Below are 15613 nucleotides of genomic sequence, written 5' to 3' on the forward strand. Positions count from 1 at the left end.
CAGAGAGATTCCATTCTGCGTAAGGGCTGGGTAAAATGAGGCTGAGGCCTGCTGGGCAGCATTCCCAGGAGGGTAGGCATTATGTAAGTCAGGGGGTGAGGTGGGAGCCTAGTACAAAATACAGGTCACACAGACCGTGCTGATAAAATAGCAGTAAAGAAGCTGGCCAAAACCCAGCAAAAGCAAGATGGCAATGAAAGTCACCTCTAGTTCTTACTGGTTATTACAGTAGTTACAATGCATTGGAATGCTAAAAGACACTCCCATCAAAGCCATGACAGCTGACAGGTACCATGGCAGCATCTAGAAGTTACCCTATGTGGTCTAGAAAGGGGAGGAACCCTGGGTTCCTGGAATTTCCCACCCCTTTCCCAGAAAAACTCGTGAATAATCTACCGCTTGTTTAACACATAATCCCGAAACAACTCCATACTCAGTTGAGCAGCCCATACCACTGCTCTGCCTGTGGAGTGGCCATTCTTTCATTCGTTTACTTTCTTAATAAACTCGTCGTCACTTTATGGACTCACCCTGAATTCTTTCTTGAAGGTCCAAGAACCCTCTCTTGGGGTCAAGATCGTGGCTCCTTGCCACTAGCAGGCTGAGGGGCACCCATGGCATCTGCTCTGAGTTCCTCAGAGAACTAGGAAGAGTCTCATGTGAAAGACCAAGGCTCACCTCCCCCAAGAACAGCCGGGAAAAGGGGAGAAGGAAGGGAGGTCACAGGGTCAGAGGGCCTGGGAAGGCGGCAGGTGAAAGGCGCCGAGCTCTGAGCTCATCTCCTTGTCTCCCTGGGAAAGAAACAGTGTGGTGTTCCTGGTTCCAGGTGAACATGCGCACCCTGGCGGCGGAGCGGCCCAAGCGCTGGCTGAGGGGCCCGCGACCCAGGGCGCCCCGCGCCCGACCCCTGCCGCTCCCACTCCCCGCCGGCAGGGGACGGCATTTCTGTCTGGGACAGCTGGCCCGCGTTTTGGTAACACGTCATAACAAGCCGCGGCGTTCAAACCCGGAAGCGCCCAAAGGGACCGAAAGTGTTTCCCGCCCGGATCCCGGTGGGCGGTGGGGTTTCTGCCTTTAGTGTCCCCCACCTGGCAGCTGGCCCTGCTTCTGTGATCCTACTGGGTTGGAACCAGGGATCCAGTAGGCTCGAAGTGGCCTCAGACGAATATTTAGAAGATGTTTCAAAGAAGGTGAAAAGTGGGCTAATGTTTGTAAAACTGGTTAACTGGTGTTCAGGAGACGGAGCCATTTAGTTGTTCGCTATGTGTCTACAGCAGCTGTTTGAAGTAAAAGTTTTCAACCATTCTTGGTTTATAAATCAATCAGTTCAATCAAGAGGCCGTCTCCACTTTGCCACACCTGTGGATCCTCTAGTTCTGCTGCTCCACTACCTCATAAAGGCTGATGAGGAGGGGAAGTTTCAGCCCCTCCCTATCAAGTTGTGGTGGATAACGTGTTTGCAAATTGCATCTTGTTGCTGAAACTTACTGAACTTGAGAAGTTACTTCACCGTGTGACAGAGGAAAAAGAAATAGACAACAAGAAATATTACAAGTACAGCGAAAAGAAGACATTAAAGTGGCTGGAAGAAAAGGTTAAACTACGGCAGCATTAAAAACCAGTAATGTGAATGTCATTTCCCGGGTACAGTCAACTGCATTTTTCTCTGGTGACCAAGTTTCCGCTGACAAGGAAGAGGATTATATTCTTTATGACCATGGCCTGATATCTGATTACATCCCTAAAGAATTAAGTAATGACTTATCTAAATACTTAAAGCTTCCAGAACCTTCAGCCTCATTGCCAAATCCTCCATCAAAGCAAATAAGGTTATCAGATGAGCCTGTAGAAGCAAAAGAAGATTACACTAAGTTTAATACTAAGGATTTGAAGACTGAAAAGAAAAATAGCAAAATGACGCAGCTCAGAAGGCTTTGGCTAAAGCTGACAAGAGTGGAATGAAAAGTATTGATACCTTTTTTTGGCGTAAAAAATTAAAAATGGGAAAGGTTTGAAACTTTGGAAAAAAAAAAAAGAGACAGTGTGACCTGAGGTAGTGAGGACCGAGAGTGGACAAGGGCTGGTTGTCTTCTCTCCAGCTGGGCTGACAGTGGGAAGCATCCCATGGTACAAGGTGAGTTTGGTAAGTAAAACCTTTTGTGTATGTGTCAAAAGATTCGTAAGTGCTTGGGACAGAATGATGGAAACAAGATTTAGCAAGACCCCAACCGCCAAAAAAGGTTTAGAGGTTGCAGCTGTAGGGAAACTCATACAGTATGAGTCAAGAGTGAGATAATGTTCCCTCTTTCCCACCCAAATAACTTACGAGACTTTAGGTGGCAGTTTAATTTATCTGTGATGGCTTAATCCACACTGGCCGACAGTAACAGGAAAGCAGCAGCATCCCAGGGCAGAGGCACCGGCCAGGGAGGAGACGGACTTCCCTGGAGCAGCTGAAGGAAACAGTCAGGTCTGAGGAGCTCAGGAGCAGAGTCAGGGAACTGGTGCTTCATTCAACCCACATGGGGTTTCCAGCGTGATTTGAACTGACGTTTAAAATTCAGACTGTGTCACATATACATCTAGATTCTGCTTTTTCTCATACTTGTTGCATTTTCCCATGAGACAGCCATTGTGTGCACCCCAGCTGGACCCACCCCCAGCCCCGACCACGGGGACCAGGGCTGCCATTGGTTAACACCTGTCATGAACTTTATACTGAGGCTTTTCTTCTGGTAAGAGAGAGAGTTCTCTGTATCTGTGTCCATTAAAAGCAGCATAATGAGATTTTAAGAGTACGTGAAGAATGTTTTTGTAAGTTTAATGCAAGGAGCAAGTCCATTTCTCTCCTTTATTTGCCTGGATTCTGTAAAATGTCTAAAATCTTGACATCTAAGCCATTTGGCAAAGGAAATAGCTGAAGGATGTAGAATAATTAGCCCAGAAAAGAGAACACCTGGGTACTATAAGAGGTTAGGCTCTAATATATGTAAGATTGTCACAAGGGGGAAATATTGAACTTGACCTGCAGGGCTACATAAACTCAACCACCAGTTGCAAGAGATGTATCTAAAATAGAAAAATACAGAAAGATTGAAAGTTAAAAGCATCTGTGGTCCAATTACTTTTTAAAAAGTAATTTAAAAGATTTAAAAAGGTATTTCATGCAAACACGAAACAAAAGAAAGTGCACCTAATTTAATATCTGTCAAGGAAGATTTTATGGGAAAATATTATGCAAAAAAGTGATATCACATAAGAATAAAAGATCTAATTCATCAGGAAGACCTGTCAATTCTAGATATGAAGGCACCTTATAATACAGTTTCAAACCATTTTAAAATTTTAACAGAATTACAAGAAAAATCACATCTACAATAGTGGGAGACTTTATTCTGCCACTCTATGACTGATAAAACAATTATACCCCCCCAAAAAAAACAACCAGTAAGAATATAAAAGATTTGGACAACAATACAAGTTGAGCATTCCTAGTCCAAAAATCCGTAATCCAAAATGCTGCAATATCTGAAACTTTTTGAGTGCTGACATTGAAGCCACCAAGTAGAAAATTCCACATCTGACCTCACGTGGTGGAGTCAAAAACGCAGGCTATGTGTATAAGCTGTGTACAACACATTGATGAATTTCATGTTTAGACTTGGGTCTCATGCTCAAGATATCTCATTATGTATATGCAAATGTTCCAGAATCTGATGTCTGAAACACTTATGGTCCCAGGTGTTTCAAATAAGAGATACTTAGCCTGTATTAGTAAATATGATTTAATTGACATACATGGAACACTGTAGTCAATAGCTACAGAATACATTCGTTCCAAGCACGCACAGAATATTTAACAAAACTGACTGTCCACTGTACCATAACACAGAGCTCTACTAATTTCATAAAAGTGAAATCATGCAAAATAAGTTTTCTGACCACAATGCAGTTGGACTAAAAATCAATTACATATCAGGAAGGTGTTTAAACTAAAAAGAAAAAAATCAATTACATAGGTAACTTGAAAATTGATATATGGAAATAATTATTCCTCTAAATAAATATATGGGTCAAAGAAGACATCCCAGCAGAATCTAGAAAACAATTTGAAATGAATTTTAAGGATAAAATATATACCAAAACATAGAGGAAAATTTACAGAATAAAAAAAGATAGAAAATAAATGAGGCTATCACAAGAAACATAAAAGGAATAGCAAATTTAGTAATCTGCCTCCTCCCCAAAAGAAGAAACAAGAAAATAATAGAACAAATGCAGAAATAGATAAATTAGAAAACAAGTGTATGATAGAAAGGATTAAACAATCTAAAGTTTAATTCTTGGAATAACTTTAAAAATTTAATAAAATTTAATGTGAGACTTATCAAGAAAAACCTAGCGGGAGGGATTTTTAAAAGATCATCACAAAGGTCATTATGATTTAAAAATGAGGGCATCGGGAGGTGGAGGTTGCAGTGAGCGGAGATTGCACCATTGCACTCCAGCCTGGCGACAGAGCTAGATTCCGTCTCAAAAAAGAAAAAATAAATAAATAAAAATTTTTAAAAAATTTAAAAATGAGGGCATCACAAGGATACTGCAAATATCACAGGAGGAAATTATAATAATACTAATGCTAATATATTTGACAATTTAGATTAAATGGACAAACAATAGAAAAATACAACCAATAATAGAAAATGTGGAATCCTATAATTATTAGAGAAATTGAAACTGTAATTATAAACCTTCTCACAAAGAAAACTCCAGGCCCAGCTGGTTTTACCAGTTAATTCTGTCACACATTTAAGGAATAAAAACCACCAATCTTGCTTAATTATTTCAGGGACTAGGAAAAAAAAACATTAAATATCCCACAACCTGTTTTTATGTAAACCAGCATAACTTTCGTTCCAAGAACTGACAAGAAAAAAAAAAAAGAAATTGTAGAAAGGAAAATTACAGGTCCAAATCTGGCATGGACTTAGCTGGAAAAAATATAAACAAAATAATATTAGATATAATCTGAAACTATAGTAAAAGAATAATTCCACACAAACAAGTTTATTTATTCTAAGAGTGCAAGAGTGGTTTAAAGCAAGAGGTTGAATAAAAATCAATCATTTTAATTTACCATATTAACAGAATGAAAGAAAATTTATAGGGTTATTTTAATAGATGAAGAAAAAGTATAATGAAATCTAATACCCATCGTTATAAAATCTGTTACTCCACCGGGAGTGTAATAGAACTTTCTTAATCTGATGAGGAACATTGCTCAGTTTCATTCCATTTGAGATTGGGAATGAGATAAAATATGCCTGCCCTTACCACTGCTATTCAACAGCATATTGAAGGTTTAACCAATTCATTAAGTCAAGGAATACAAATAGGCCAGGCGCGATATCTCATACCTGTAATCCCAACACTTTGGGAGGCCGAGGCAGGTGGATCGCTTGAGCCCAAGAGTTCAAGACCAACCTGGGCAACATGGCTAAACCCCATCTCTACAAAAAACATGAAAACTAGCCAGGTGTGGTGGTGTGTGCCTGTAATCCCAGCTACTTGGGAGGCTGAGGTGAGAGGATGGCTTGGGCCCTGAAGGTCAAGGTTGCAGTGAGCCAAGATTGCACCACTGCACTCCAGCCTGGGCAACAGAGCAAGACCCTGTCTCAAAAGAAAAAAGATGGAAATAAAAATTAGAAGGGTTAAAAAAGAAGAGATGAAAACAGTCATCTTATTTGAAGATGATGTAATTATAATTATATTTGTAGAAAATGTAAACAAATTTACAGATAAATTATTGAATCAATAAGTGAGTTCAGCAACTTTGCTAACATAAGATCAATTTAAAAATCAACTGAAATTCGGTATGTCACCAACATACAATAAAATACATAAAGTAAAATTTTGCAGTTTGACACAGTTTACAATAATAAAGGATTCTAAAAGTTAAAAACATATTTAATAAAGGATGTGCAAGATTGCTACACTGAAACTATGAAATATTACTAAAATAAATTAGAAAAGACCTAAAGGGAAGCTGCCAAGTTAGTGGATTGGAAGACTCAATATTGTAAAAATATATTGATCTCTGAAGTTAATTATCAATTCCCTCCCAGTCCAATGCTAATAAGGATTTTTTGTGGGAGAAGGGGACTTGAAAAAAATTTACATAGACATGGGGAGCGCCAAGATTATCCAAGACACTCTTAAAGAAGAAGGATAAGTCAAAAGGTTTTGCTCCGTGAATATCAAGACTTATAATTAAACTACAGTAATTAAAACAGTATTTTTTTAAATTTGCATTGTGTACGTTGAAGGTATACAACATGATATTATAAAATATATATATATAGTAAAATGCTTACTATAGTGGAACAAATTAACATATCTATCATCTCACAGAGTTGCCCATTCTCCCCTCTGTTGCAAGAGCAACTATAGTGTACTCATTTAGCAAAATTTCTGAATGTGATACACTAGTATTAACAATTGTCCTCATGTAGGTTAGATCTTTTCACTTGCTTATCCTACATATTTACTAATTTGTATTGTTGGCATAAGAATTAAAGAGACTAACAGCAGAGGAAGTGTAGAAACAGATTCACATGCATATGAATACTTAATTTCTGGTTAATTTGGTACCAAAATCATAGAGGAGAAACATTATTTTCAATAAATGTACTAGGTCAATTGAATATCCGTATAAAAAAAATTGACTGTAAGCTATGGGCTGAGTCATGTCCCCTTTCAAAATTCATATGTTGAAGTGCTGACTCCCAGTACTTCAGAATGTAACTGTATTTGGAAATAGAGTCTTTAAAAAGGTAACTAAAATGAGGTCATTAAGATGGGCCCTAATCCGGTGTAACTGCTGTCCTCATGAGTAGCAGAGGTTAGGACACAGACACACATGGAGGGTTGACCATGGGAAGACATAAGGAGTGGGCAACTGTCTACAATTCCAAAAGAGAGCTGCAGGAGAAACAACCCTACTGTCACCTTGGTCTTGGACTCCCAGCCTCTCAGAATTATTTCTGTTCTTTAAGGCACACCATCTGTGGTATTTTGTTATGGCAGCCCCAGCAAATTAATAAACCCTAACATACTATTGACAGAAATCAATCCTAGGGTGACTGTAGACCTAAAATCAAAACAGTAATGCTTCTAGAAGATTCTATAGATAATATCTTTATGACATGGGGGTACTAAATGTCTTTTTAGAATAGAAAAAGTACTAGCCATAAGGAAAACATCAAATAGTTAGACTGTATTAATACGAAGTTCAGTTCAACAAAAAATACCACTAAGAATGTTAAAAGGCAAGTCAAAGAAAGGGAGAATGTGTTTGTAAGGTGTATAAATAAAAAAGAGCCTTTTTCTATTATGTATGAAGAACCCCTATGAATCATTAAAAAGAAAAAGCACACACAACAGAAAAATTAGCAAAAAATTTGAATAGACTCCTGGCAAGAGGAGATCTCAGTTTTGTAGTCAGATCAGACTTCTATAACAAAATACCACAGCCTGGGTGGCTTAAATGAGAGATGTTTTTCTCTAACAGTTCTGGAGGTTGGGAAGTCCAAGATCAGTAAGCCAGTTGACTCAATGTCTGGTGAGGGCTCTCTTTGTGACTTGTAGACAGCCACCTTCTTGCTGTGTCCTCACATGGCAGAGAGAGAGGGAGAGCTAGTGATTCTTCCTCTTATAAGGACACTAATCCCATCATGGGGCCCTGCCCGCATGACTTCAACTAGCCCTGATCACCTCACAAAGATCCCCACATCCAAATACTATCACACTGGGGTTTAGGGCTTCAATTTATGAAATGCTGGGGAACACAAGCATTCAGTCCATAATAAGGGTTGATAAATATGTTAAAGGGAGCTCACTTTCAGTTCTTCAGGAAATACTAATGAAAGCCACCTTGTTACACAACCACAAGCCCACTGGAGTGGCTAAAGTTTATGAGACTGACAGCCGCAAGTCTTAGGAGATGCAACAACTGAATGTTCATGCACTACTGCTGAGAGTGCATCCTGTACAATCACTTTGAAAAAGTTTTATTTGTTAACTGCTTTGGTTGGAAATATGTAGGACCAATTGGACCCAGCGATGCTAGTCCACATGCCCAAGAGGAATGTACCTGTGTGCAGGAACAGTCGAGGCTACAGAAACATTTATAGCAGCATTTTCATGATAGCCCCAAACCATATGCATTATACAGCATGAAAATGAATGAAATGTAGTGGCATACAATGTGGATGGATATCACAAGCATAATATTACTGATTGAAAAAAGCAAGACACAAAACAATACAGACTGTCTAATTCCCTTTTTATAAAAAGTTCAAAAGCAGGAAAAACTTAAGTCTACTGTCAGAATTCAGATAGAAGTCACCTTCGGGGAGACGTGAAGGACTAACACCATCACAGGGCACAGGTGAGGATTTTGGTGTGCCACCAACATCCTGTTTCCTAACTTTTGTGCATTGTTTTGTGATGATTTATGGGATTACTCATTTAAGTTTTCACACTTTATTGTAAGTGTTCCTCATTTCACCATTTAAAAAGTTAAAACTGAGCTGGACACAGTGGCTCACGCCTGTAATCCCAGCACTTTGGGATGCCGAGGCAGGAGAATTGCTTGAGACCAGGAGTTCAAGACCAGTATGGGCAGCAAAGAGAAACCTTGTCTCTACAGAAAGTAAAAATAAAACAATTAGCTGGGTATGGTGGCATGCACCTGTAGTCCTAGGAACTTGAGAGTTTGTGGTGGGAGGCTCATTTGAACCCAGAAGTTAGAGGCTGCAGTGAGCTATGATCTCATCACCGTACTCCAGCTTGGGTGACAGTGAGAACCTGTCTCAAAATAAAATAAAATAAAATAAGGGAAGAAGACTAACATGTGATTCAGCATCTATTATATACTCTAATGTTGTTAGGCACATTCCACATCCCTCCTTTAGCCCTTTCAGCATTATTATCCATAATTTTGCAAATGATGAAACCAGCTTTCAGAGAGGGTAAGTGCATTATGTACCACCTATAAAAGGTAAAGGGAGCGTTAAATGCAATTTCTTTTCCAGTGCATACTGCCTCAGCTCAGTAATCCATTTAACCCCGTTCTTGCCTGAGCTTTGCTATTTTTAAAGATGGCAATTTAAATAATGAATAAGTATTTTAATATTTTGTAGGTCGTATTGATACAGACTTAAAACATACACTATGTATATATTCGTGTTTATGCACATTCACATATTTGTATGTGAAAAACAAGGTCCAGTTATTTGAAAAGGCCACCTAATTTTAAACATTTGAATGGTGGTATGAGATGACTAATGTTCAAATTATTTTTCCCTTTTTTATTTAGTGGCAAGTTCACGGGAAAATCAGGAGATATGGATTATTATTTCTCTGTTCATGGTTTATCAGATAAATTTTGGAAAATCCTTTAGACTCCCTGTACTTTAATTTCTTCATTCCAAAAAGAGAAATTATACAACCCCTCCTCCCTCATAACACTGCTGTGAGAACATTGGAGCAGGAGCATACTAAGACTTTATTGAAAGCACCGCACTGTAGAAATGCAAAGAACCGCTAGAAGCTGAGGTATGGAATTTTGCAAGGATCCACATTGCTCCCACGTGCTTCACAGGAGCAATCATGAACAAGTAGAAATTTTTAACAATTTGAAAGATAAATGAATCTGAAAAAGGGAAAGAGAAATGAAATTGTCTTTCTCTAGTCCATCTTCCAAATGAGAAAATGTGTTTCTGTGTCTTCATCTAAAAGCAAGTGAATCACTACTTTGATATGTCTTGTGATTCTTGCAGAGAAGAGAGATAATAATCTAAAACTATATTTCTCTCTGAGTTCAAGTTGCTAAGTGGAATTGATGTACAGAATGTTGCTGCTGAAATCAGTGGATACTTTGAACAAGTGTCTATGACATTTAAACTACATCCCAAGCATCTTGCAGGCACTTCTGGATAGTACAGTTCACTTAATTCTAACACAGGAACCTAACAAGAGGAACCAGGATACTGTGGGCTTCATTTCAGAGAAGAAGAAACTGGGATTTGGAGCTGAAGTAACTGGACCAAGAGCAGATGGCAGGTGAATGACACACTCAGCACTTGAACTCAGATTTTCTGATTCCTATTTCAGGATTATAGTCACAAGAAACTTTTGAAAACCATTTATCACGTAGAAAAATAGATCCAGTGCTTTGCTTCTTGGCCTTTTGGCTAAGATCAAGTGTAGATCCAGAGAAGGCAACCCACTGTTACAAGGACATTCTGGTGAATGCATTAATATTAATTAACTCAGAAACCTTTCCTCAGTTCAAAGGTCTGTGCTAGACAATCATGGAGTGCAGATGAAAGAAAAGAAAGGAGGGAGGGAGGGAGAGGGGGAGGTAAGAAGGAAGGGAGGGAAGGAAGGAAGGAGGGAGGGAAGGAAGGAGGGAAGGAAGGAAGGAGAGAAAAGGAAAGAAAAGAGAAGGAAGGAAAGGAAGGGAAGGGAGGGAGGGAGGAAGGAAGGGAGGGAGGGAGGGAGGGTGGGTTTCTGGACCTGGTTAAATAATCTGTTGGAAGATAGCATGAGATTTAGAGAAATCAGTAAAATTAATTATGATCCAAAGTATCAGAAATATTCATTAAATCACCAAACCTCTTAGACTGGATTCCTGTTGCATTAAAGGCTGAGACTCCAGCCTATGACTGACCTTCTAGGGTGTCCTACACAGATCTAACTCAATGGACTCACATCCTTCCCATGTCCAGGCCAAGTTTCCACTTAAAAATTATTCTGTGAGTTAAGATCTTACTCAGCTCCAAAGACATCCCTAAAAATAGCTTCACACATTTATTATAGACTTCCTTTTCAACAAAATGTTAAAAACTCATTCTAAGAGAACCTCTAAAATTTACTTAACATTTGTTAACATTTTTATGATTAATATTTAAAAAGCTCAGATGAAATTAAAGAACATAATATAAACAATACTTAGGAGAAATAAATCATGCTATTTATTTCTGTACAATAAACTAGTTTTCCCTCTAGTAACACTATGGATTTTCTCAATAGATTTACCTTTTCTTCACTGTCTTCATTCAATATTAGCAACTAAGAGTGGATGCACATTTAATTCTTCAAATACACTGGAGGTTACAGCTCCATGTTAGACCAAATTAATTCTGTTTTTACATTGACTTTTGTTAAGTGCCATGAGCTAAACATGATTTGCAGAATGCATAGTTGCAACAACAGATATTGCAGGGCTTCATGTGTGGTCTGGACCTTACCAACAGCATTCATGAAACAATAAATACAGTAAATTCCAATTAAAATATGAGATGTGTCTGGTAAATTATGAGGCTATAACCTTAATGGCCCTGTTGTTTTCTAACCGTATAATCCAGCTAATTGGTAGCTCAGGGACCAGCCACAAGCCCAATTACCTAAGTGAGATAAATTAATGCTTGTATTAAAGCTGAGAAGATCCCGAAGGGACTTAGGAAAGACCTGCCCTTCAGGGAGGAGAACAAATGACTTCTTTGTAGATATCTGGAAGGGAACCTCGCAAGCTTTCACTGGTTGACCTTGTGGGAATTCACTAGCATTTATACACACAGAGGTACCTGCTCCTCTAGTGTATGCTGAAAAACACCAGCTTTCCAGCAAAATCTTCAGTGATACTTCTCTGGCCAAATCAGTCCCCAATCACACTTTCTTTCTCACTGCAGGGCCAAGTTTAACTTGCTTTTCTCTTCTCTGCACCTGCCACCTCCCACTCCATTCCTGAGGATGGTCCCTTCTTCAAAGACTGAAGCCAAAGTGGATATGATCTTCCCATTCCTGCTTTTCTTCTCTTCTAAAAATAAGCATATTTTTATTTAATTTAAACTATGCAGTGCTAATCTTTAAAGTGAATCAAAGAGAGGAAAATAAAATGACAAAATAAACTTATAAAAGTTAGACAAGGTTCCCAAACCTACAGATTTCTTGCAGCCTTCATCTCCAAACTACAGTCCTGACTCCCTTCTTAGATATCTTAGTCCATTGGTATTACTCTAAAGGAATACCTGAGCCTGTGTAATTTATAAAGAAAAGAGGTTTATTTGGCTCACAGTTCTTCAGGCTGTGAAGAAGCAAGGCAACAGCATGTGCATCTGGTGATGGCCTCAGGCTGCTTCCCCTTGTCATGAAAGGCAAAAAGGAGCTAATGTGTGCAGAAATCACATGGTCAGGGAGGAGGCAAGAGCGAGGGGGTGGTACCAGGCTCTTTGTAAAACCCAGTTGTCACAGGAACAAATAGAGTAAGAATTCACTCATTACTGTGAGGAGGGCACCAAGCCATTCATGAAGGATCCATCCCCATGACCCAAACACCTCTCCTTCAGTCCCACCTCTAACGTTGAGAATCAGATTTCAACATGAAGTTTGGGGACACAAACATCCACACTTAACCAGATCTCCCTTCTCCTCAGATCCTTGTCCCCCATCCCACCTTATTCCTCTACTTCCTCTTCCTGTCACTTTCCAGCAATGGGTTCAAAGGCTAGATTGAAGATCTTTTTTTTTTTTCATCTCCAGCTAGGTTGGCTCAGTAGCATGATTCTGTATATCAATATAAACCTCATGTATCTATCAGAGTCAACTTCAAAAGGCTCCATTGTTCTCCAAATGCAAAACTTTAAAAGATGGCAGTGGTCGGGCGCGGTGGCTCATGCCTGTAATCCCAGCACTCTGGGAGGCCGAGGCTGGCGGATCACGAGGTCAGGAGGTCGAGACCATCCTGGCTAGCATGGTGAAACCCCATCTCTACTAAAAATATAAAAAATTAGCCGGGCGCAGTGGCGGGCACCTGTAGTGCTAGTTGGGAGGCTGAGGCAGGAGAATGGCATGAACTGGGAGGCGGAGCTTGCAGTGAGCCGAGATCGCGCCACTGCACTCCAACCTGGGCGACAGAGTGAGACTCCATCTCAAAAAAAAAAAAGATGGCAACGTTTGCATCTACAGTTCAGATGTAAGGTTAGGTCCAGTGGTTTAAATAGGAAGGGAACCTATGTGATATGATTTGAGAATGATTCTCATATAGGCTGTGCTCCCAACTGTATGTCACTTTTATTTCTTGGTTCTTAAAGTCACCCCTATGCATGAAATATAAATTTCTCCCTGAGGATTTATGCCTTATGTCTCCAGAGTGACATGGGGAAGAGAGACACCTATAACTGTTTAAGACAGTTCACCCCTCTTCCCAGAATATTTTCTCCCTAACTCCTAACTTTTACATGAGTATGTCATACTACCAGAAATTTTGATTCAGTTGTCCAGAAGATGTTGGCACTGAAGTCCTTCGATTAGTTTCACACAGTAGTTAATTAAGGGTATTGGTCAAAAGGTGTCAAGTCAACCTCGATTATACCTTTCTCCCAACAGTCCAAGATTTAGTCAATTTTAAGTAAGTCCTGGAGATACAGTGTTTTTCAGATAGCCAACATGTAGTCTAAGGTCACACTACTATCCATGACAACCCACTCAAGGGTATTTAGATTTACTTTCTGATCTTTGGTGTCATTGTCAATAACTAGAGGGGCAATAGATGGGCCACAAAGCACCTGCATTTCTAATGGAGCAATATTCCATGGTCCACCTTCAAACATAGAAGCCAAAGAGACACAGGTCCCTCCAGTTTGGGATTAATTGTTTCACAGTGATTTGGTAAAGTTGCATGGGCCATGTCACTGAGTTGTTGCAGCCTCAGTCACCGCTCCTGGCACATCCCAAGGCTTCTTGGATATGTGGAGAAGCACATGCACGTGGATGGCCTGTGGGTCTGTGCACGTGAGAGCTGAGGCTGATAGCACCAGGCACAGCAGGATCAGGACAAGAAGCTGTGTTCACGTGAGCTTATTGTCTCCCTGGCTCACAGACAGGGTACAAACCCGGTAGCAGGTCAGATTGTCAGCTGCAGCCACTGTTTGACTTAGCCATTGTTGCTGGATCTAGGGAACGAAGAGAGTGTTAAGTGTCACCAACACCCATGGTCTAAGGTGTTTCCTCCCCAGTTTCCAGGGTCTTTGCTCCTCCTATACCATCTAAACATCGGCAGGTCCCATCCAGTTCCTGTAGTTTATCTTTTCTCCAGTCATCCACTTCTTCACCAGTCCCTTTTTCTGGAACCATCAGGGCAGAATTCCCACATTTTAAAATAGCTCAGTATGATTTTATATATCCCTACTCAAAGCAATGAGAGAAAATGGTCCTTTCTAGGGACAGCTGTATCCAGTGACCAAAGTGGTGTAAGGATCTAGAGGAAGTGAGAGAGGTAGAGTCAGAAACCATTCTGAATAAATTTTCTAGAAGGCATTCAGGTGCTCATCTCTACCAGACATAAAGGAATTTTGGGGGAACATGGTATGTCCATTAAATACATTGGTTCACTGATAGGTGGCCTTTGTGACAGAAGTGACCTTTGTGACAAATAGGTGGCCTTTGTGACTGAACAAGGCCCAGAAAGCAGATAGCACCACACAACTGAGGATCAAGAGCCCCCGTGGCATGACTGCAGTTGGCGAGAGCAACACTATTAGCCAGATTTTCTAGACCTCAGCACTACTGCCACTTGGGGTCCAATAGTTCTGTTGGAGGAGCTGCCCGTGCATCGTAGGGTGTTTATCAGCATTCCTGGCCTCCACTCTCTTGGTGCAATTGCATCTCTTCTGCAATTGTGACAACCAAGATGGCTCCAGATGGTGCCAAATGTCCCCAGGGGAACAAAATAGCCCCTGGTGGAGCATGTTGTCTGCATCAGCACTGTCCCCAGCGCCGAGGACACAGATCTGAAAGCTGCGGGAAGATGTGTACTGACAAACAGATCCTCTGAGCACGCTCTGCTAAAGCTAAATGTAGAGCGCCAAGGAGGGCTAGGGGCGCCACAAGGGCCAGACGTGGGAGGGACTAGAGGGCCAGGGTGTGCTCAGCTAGCTTAAAAAGGAGGAGATAGTTCTGTGCAAGGCCACAGATGTCACCTGTCCTTTCAGGAAACTGTCAGAAAAGACATCAAGGCAAAGGGAAAAGATCATGGCCTTAGGGTCTAATCCCTGGGTTTGCGTTTTGCTTCCACAACACTAGGACAACTGTACAATGTTGGACAAGTGATTTAGCTCTTCTGAGCTTCAATGTCCTTATCTGAAATGCCCAGATAATAACCGTAGCTCCTGGAACCTGTGTCAGGGCTGTTCTATGATGAGATATGGTGAGTTGGTAACTGGCAACAATACTTGGTAATTCAGGCCTGCTGGAACAATGCATGAGAAAAGTATAGAAAAGATGAAGCAGAAAGGGAGAGAACAAGAGCCTTTTTATGGTTTTTATTTTGCCGTGATGGCTGGGCCACGGGCAAAGTTCATGCATAGAAGATGTGGAACCATCTGTATTCTAGTAAGATTGGTCTGACAGCAGTGTGAGGAACAATTGCAGGAGGCAGGGCTATAGCTGGAGATTCAAGTCAGAAACCCCTGCCACAGTGTCGGCTTGGAAGTGACAGAGGCTGAGCAGAAGCAGTGGACGATGGGAAGGCAAGGAAGGGAGTGGTTCT

At 40.5% G+C, this 15613-nt stretch overlaps 1 pseudogene; it reads left to right on the plus strand.

The window, feature by feature from the left end:
- The first annotated feature begins 832 nt into the window (after window positions 1-832).
- LOC112628013 lies at window positions 833-2015 on the plus strand (annotated as a pseudogene).
- The last annotated feature ends 13598 nt before the right edge of the window (window positions 2016-15613 follow it).

The sequence above is a fragment of the Theropithecus gelada genome, chromosome 7a (assembly GCF_003255815.1).
Source record: "Theropithecus gelada isolate Dixy chromosome 7a, Tgel_1.0, whole genome shotgun sequence".
Lineage (NCBI taxonomy): Eukaryota > Metazoa > Chordata > Mammalia > Primates > Cercopithecidae > Theropithecus > Theropithecus gelada.